At 51.4% G+C, this 6,354-nt stretch overlaps 1 pseudogene; it reads right to left on the bottom strand.

Moving 5' to 3' along the window:
- Nucleotides 1–3,278: 3,278 nt before the first annotated feature.
- On the bottom strand, nt 3,279–6,065 carry LOC119326445 (annotated as a pseudogene).
- Nucleotides 6,066–6,354: the final 289 nt, after the last annotated feature.

The following is a 6,354-nucleotide window of genomic DNA, read 5'->3' as shown; positions in this document are numbered from 1 at the left end:
GTGTTACAACCGGGACTAAAGGTCTAGGGCATTATGGTAGGAATAGGGTTCCTACCGGCTCTACTCCTTTGGTTATAAGGGCAGAACAGCGGAGGTCGGGGGCGAGCACGCAAGCTCCGGCGCGTCGGCGCTGTCGCGAGGGAGGAGAAGGGCGGCGGCGGTTAGGGCAGGAGGCGGCTAGGGTTTCCGGCTCCTCTGGAGCTGGGCAATAGGATAGAAATATCTTTATTGCTTGATTCCAAAAAGAGTCTTACAACCTATATTTATAACCTAGATAACTTGCATAAGAATTAACCTAGGATAACTTGCAGGCTAAGATGCCCAGTGGGCCTAGCTAAACCGGCCATAACACTTCTCCCCGCCTGCACAAACAACTCGTCTTCGAGCTGTAAGGTGGGGAAGCGCTTGCGGAACTCCTCGAGGCGATCATCCAGCGTCAAGCACCTTCTCGACAGCTGGGATGGCCAGGTCAGCGACGACAGTGTCCTCCGGAATGTAGTCTGCAACCTCCAGGTAGAAGAGTCGTGGGCAGGCATGGCCGGGCATGTAGGGCTCGTCGCAGTTGAAGCACAACCCTTTGCGGCGACGCTCGAGGAGCTCGGCTGGGGTGAGCCGGCAGAACGGGCGTCCCGCGGTCGTGGCGAGGGGTGCCGCAGAAGCCTGCGCAGGCCGACCCTGCGCGGAATCCGGCCCGGGTAGCGACCCAGCGGTTTGGAACGGTGATTCCTGTTGGATGGCCACCGCGCGGCGCTCGAACGCGCGGGCGCAGTACATGGCCGACTAGAGATCCTGGGGTCTCCGAAGCTCAACGTCCACGCGGATGTGATCCGGAAGGCCACCGACAAAGAGGTCGGCCTGCTGCTGCGCCGTCACACCCGACGCATGGCATGCCAGGGCCTGGAAACGGTCGGTGTAGTCCTGCACTGTGGAGGTGAAGGGAAGGCGACCGAGCTCCGCCAGGCGGCTCTGGCGAACCGGGGGCCCAAAGCGGAGGAGGCAGAGCTCGCGGAAGCGCTCCCAAGGAGGCATGGCGCCCTCGTCCTGCTTGAGAGCATAATACCATATCTGCGCGGTGCCGTGGAGGTGATAAGAGGCGAGTTAGGTATGGTCCGAGGCGAGGGTGCGTTGCCCGCGAAAGAACTGGTCGCACGGTTGAGCCAGTTGAGGGGGTCCTCCGTGCCGTCATACGTGGTGAAGTCGAGCTTGGCGAACCGGGGCGGCTGCTGGTGTGGCGCACCATGGCCTACTGCGTCGACGGTGCGGAGGGCTGATGACAGCGCCCGGTCCATGGTGGGAAGGCCGGCGTAGTTCCCCGTGGCGCCCGACGCCTCGGGCTGCCACTGGGAACCCAACGGCGGCCGGGCCTCCGTGTAAGCCGGTGGAGGGGACGTCCCGTGGAGCCAGCCTGGAAGCGGAGATGGTGATGACGGAAATCGGACCTCCTGGATCGGGAGTCCGCTCGACGCGGACCGGCCCAGGCTTGGGCTGGGCGGGGGCGGTGGTGGCACCTACACGGTGGTCGCAGGGAGGGACGACGCGGCTGGGGACGACGCGGTCCAGGCCGGCCACTGCGGGCCCTGAGCGGCGGTTGGCGGCACAGGTGGCGCCGCGAGTGCCGGCTCGGCCACTGGGGCGCGGACGGGGTGGCCCAGGTTGGCTACTGCGGGCCCTGGGCGGCGGCTGGAGGCGCGGATGGCGCCGCAAGTGTCGTCGTCAGCCACTGTGGCCAAGGCGGCATTAAGGCCGCTGGTGAGGGAAGTGTCGGATAGCCTACTGTGATGGCCGCAGGTACGGAGTACCACGGCAACGCCTGCTGGCCCGCGGCCACGACCGGATGGAGCGGCGGGGGCGGCCCGTATGAGCTCGCCAAGTAGAGGCGGATGCCCTGAACCGCGATGACCAAGTCCTTGAGCACGCCGGCCATGGCCTCCGGCGTAAACTGCTGCGGCACGGGGGGAGGCGACGGCTGCGGTTGTTGGATGGGGGTTGCGGCTGGCCTTGGCCCGGCGTGGTGCCGGGTGCGGGGGAGATCGGCGCCGATAGGGAGGCCGTGGCGCCCGGCGATGAAGCGGCGGCGTTGGTGGAGTCGATGGCAGCGGCGGTGGGGGAGGTGGTGGGCAGCGGCAGCGGTGGTGGTGGCGGGTTTGGAGGCGGTGAAGACATGGTCGAAACCCGGGTACCTGATACCAAATTGGTAGGACTAGGGTTCCTACCGGCTCTACTCCTTAGGTTATAAGGGCAGAATAGCGGAGGTCGGGGGAGAGCACGCGAGCTCTGGCGCGTCGGCGCCGTCACGAGGGAGGAGAAGGGCGGCGGCGGTTAGGACAGGAGGCGTCTAGGGTTTCCGACTCCTCTGGAGCCGGGCAATAGGATAGAAATATCTTTATTGCTTGATTCCAAAAAGAGTCTTACAGCCTTTATTTATAACCTAGATAACTTGCATAAGAATTAACCTAAGATAACTTGCAGACTAAGATGCCCAGTGGGCCTAGCTAAACCGGCCATAACACATTAGTAACGACCCTTTAGTCCCAGTTCAAGAACTGGGGCAAAAGGCCCTAACCAACCGGGGTGAATGGGGGTTTTTCTACTAGTGGAAGTGAGGGTGTCATGGCCACCGCCAACGACTCCAATGCGCTCAGCTCCATCGGTAACACTACAGATGATTCCCCACAAAGCTCGTGCAACTCAGGCATAATCTGCAGAACAGGAGCTACGACCTCAGTGATAACCGCGCTCCCACGAACAAGCGGCGTCACATGTAGAGCACGAGGAGAAAAATCTCCAAAGAAACCTTCTACATCCTCAACAACGGAACCAACCTGGAGCTCAGGTAACAAAGGCACAACCGACGCAACCTCAAGCTTGGCTAGAGCGTCGCGAAGCTCCGCACGGAGCAGCTCAACCTCCTGAAGGATAGTTCAAATCTTTGGTCTTACTACATTTATATAAAAAAGAACAATTTAAAAGAATAAGCCTACGCCATTACAAACAAAGACCAAGAGAAAGGTAACCACTAGACGCTCATTGCAGCAGACACTCCACCAAACCAACGATGACCTTAATGCCTTACACCCGCTACAGAGGCTCCGCTTGCAGCATCCAAGACCGCTGTCTAGTCACACGAGCCCACCACGGCAACTTCCCGAAATTCAGCAAGACGGTCCAGATCTAATATGTTCCTAGATATAACGGTGGATATTTTCCTAGATCTGACATTACGTATGTACTAGATTATTAGAGTTTAATCAGTTTTTTTAAGAAGACGTCACCTTTTATACTTCTAAATTGCAGGCTGAGAGAAAAATATAATGTTACATGAGGTAAGAGTAATGATATGTGAAGTAAAACCTATATGAAAGGGAAAAAGAGATACTAGTTCTAAAATTACCTTCTTTTTTAAGAGGTCAAGTGCAGCATCCTCTTTCAAACCACCAAGATGGTACCTGTTCCTGTCCTCTATTGAACAATGTTTGGCAATACCGTTTTCTCTTGTGGTGACTATGATCCTTCCAGCATTATCCAAACATGATTTGACCAACTCCCACTCAGAGGTGGACAATATATCATCAAGAACAACAAGGCACCTTCTCATTTTTAGTACCCGAGTTAGTTCCCCCTCCAACTCTTGAAGATTCATCACTGATATGCTTGTTTTCTGTGCCCCAGTTGTTGCTCCAGCAGGATCTTCTTGGATAGTATTCTGAAGCTGCAAAGCCAAATCTCTAAGGAGTACTTCTGGCTTAAAAGGACGCAATGCAGTGGCCCAAGCACGCTTCCAGCCACCAAGTTCTTGGCTCCGGTAGATGCTTCGAACAAGAGAGGTTTTCCCAAGGCCTCCCATTCCCCAAACTGAGATCACCGTACAACACTTGTTGTCTGGCTGGCCAACTAATTTGATAAGAAAAGATTTCTCTGTTTCTCGCCCACAGAGCAATTCATCAGCTAGTGCTAGTGTCCTGCTGCGATCAAACTTCTTTCTAGCAGTTGAGTTACAATTTTTTTCTTCACCTGCAATGTTAGGTACTTGGTCTTCCTCCTGTATTTCATCACTGGGCAATGCTGTGTTTGTCTCACTGGTAGTAACTTTGTTTCTGTAGGAAATAGGCTCAGCGGAACATGATGCTCGCTTAACCTAAACAAAAAAGAACAGATCTATGAAAATTTATGTACTTTTCCTAAGAGTTAAATATTGAAGATTTTCTGGTGCACACTTTTCATGAGAGTAGTAATGCCCAATAGATTATCCAAGTCCATATACAATGTGCTCATCCTTACTCAACTTCAAAGCACAATATGTTTTTCAATTTGTGTGCATTAAACGAAGAGGCATGTCTTAGCTTTATTTCCCTCTTAACTTTAAAGTTTGTTAAATAAGTTTGAGCACCAGGATTAGCTCATTCATACACAGATGTTTGCCAATTTTAGTGAGAGCACCATGCCCAACAAATTATCTAATTTCATATAACTCCTTGGTTCAACTTTTAAAAATAATATTATTTTTTTTCAATTGGCAATACTAGTAAGTATGTCTCAGTTTTCTTTCCCTCAAATTTTGATGTTTGTTAAAAAAAATTGAGCACCAAGATTGGCTCGTTCGTACACCGTTGTTTAGGCTAGTAAAGCTAGATTGCTAGGTTGTGCGTGTGTGTGTGGCTAAAAAGAAAATACTAGTGAACATTTATATATCTCAAATATAATCTATGGATATGGAATTCAAGATTTGAATTTCGATTTTTCAGTCAGTGTTGGAGTCCCACCTTCAGTTTCTCCTCCATAGTAGCAGCCTTTGCTTCGTCGTTGTTGTCAACCATTGCGACACTAACACTGCCCATGTTGACCTGTCCCACTGAATTCTGCAATTAGACGTGAAATGAAAAGAAGAATCAATCATCCATAATAAAAATAAACAAATCTATAACAAGACCATGCAAGAAACAGACTTACCTTCTTGTGGAACAAATAAATAGTTTGATCACATGACAACTGCTTGAACTCAGAAACTTGGTACGGTTTCTCTGTGCACAAGCATGCAATTTCAACTTGCTGTGTGGAAACGACGATTCTACTTTGCTTCTTGTTGTCAGGAAAGTACTTCTTAATGCAATGCCACTCTTCTATCATGGACAGGTCATTTATGATAACCAGGTATCTATTGCTAGACAACAGTGCATTAAACACGCAGACTAAATCACTTTGATCCATCTTCTCCATCTTGGCCAGAACAGCCCTAACACTTGTTTCTTGCTCTGGCTTTCCAACGTAATCATGGTAAATTTCATAAAGTTGCCTTTCCAAGCATCGGAGGAATTCTTGTGGATTGAAAGATGGCTTTCCAACATCATGTAAATTTTCATAAAATTGCCTTACCAAGCTACCCAATAACTCTTGTGGATTGAAAGGATGGACCAACCTAATCCAAGCACGGAACTCAAACCTTTTCAGTACCATTGGATCATCATAAACTTCCTGGATGGCAGACGTCTTCCCGAGATCACCGCTAGTTCCCCAAATGGAGATCACTCTAAGGTTCACATCATTGCTAGTAACCAGCTGGTGGAGGTTTACCTTTGATGATGAGTCGTGTTCCACAGTGGCAAACATTGCAGCGGCGGCATGCTGGCCTGCTCCTCTGCCATGATAGGCTTGGAGACTGAGCTCTCCTTGATGAGCCGATAGCGTAAGTTCCGGTTGCTCACGTCTTCCACCTCGGTCCTTAGCTCCTTCACCAACTTGGCAATGCGGCGTCGGTCACTTGGGTTGCGGGGGATGCACCCCAGAAATGGCTTTTTCTCTGAGTGGAGACCGAAATCCATAAGGCTGTCCTCCACTTTGTAGGCCAGGACCCCGATCTGTTTCACCCAGGTGGTGAGAACCTTGTTCTGGCTTTGCTCTTCATCAGCTGTCATCAGAAATGACTGCATCATCTGCAGCTCATCCTTGATGAAGTTCACATCACGCTCGACACCGAGCTGCAAGGCGATTTCCTCTGCCGCCTTGGATGTGGCGTAGCCCAACGCGCCACCCAGAGCAGCCTTCCCCAAGCTCACCCCCGTCGCCTCCATGGTTCTGCTTTCTCTATGTGATTTGGAGATGTGGGTGCTAATGGCAAATGTGAGTCTAGCTAGCAGCTGATGCGGGCCAGTGGACTATAACAGGAATCCACTCGAGCTACAAGCCTTATGTCAAGTTGTCATTTTTATTCTATTTAGATTAAACAAACAGGTATTGCTTCTTGATTACAGCGAGCATATTTGACGCGGCAGCTGATACTGCTGCCGGGGGCAAACAGGCAAGCATTGAAGCCAAGTGCATCGTCTCAAGTATATCTAAAATGTATTTGCTCGTAAAACA

This window comes from Triticum dicoccoides, chromosome 6B, assembly GCF_002162155.2.
Source record: "Triticum dicoccoides isolate Atlit2015 ecotype Zavitan chromosome 6B, WEW_v2.0, whole genome shotgun sequence".
NCBI lineage: Eukaryota > Viridiplantae > Streptophyta > Magnoliopsida > Poales > Poaceae > Triticum > Triticum dicoccoides.
The sequence above is the reverse complement of the archived record's forward strand: the minus strand, read 5'-3'. Positions and strand labels throughout refer to the sequence as shown.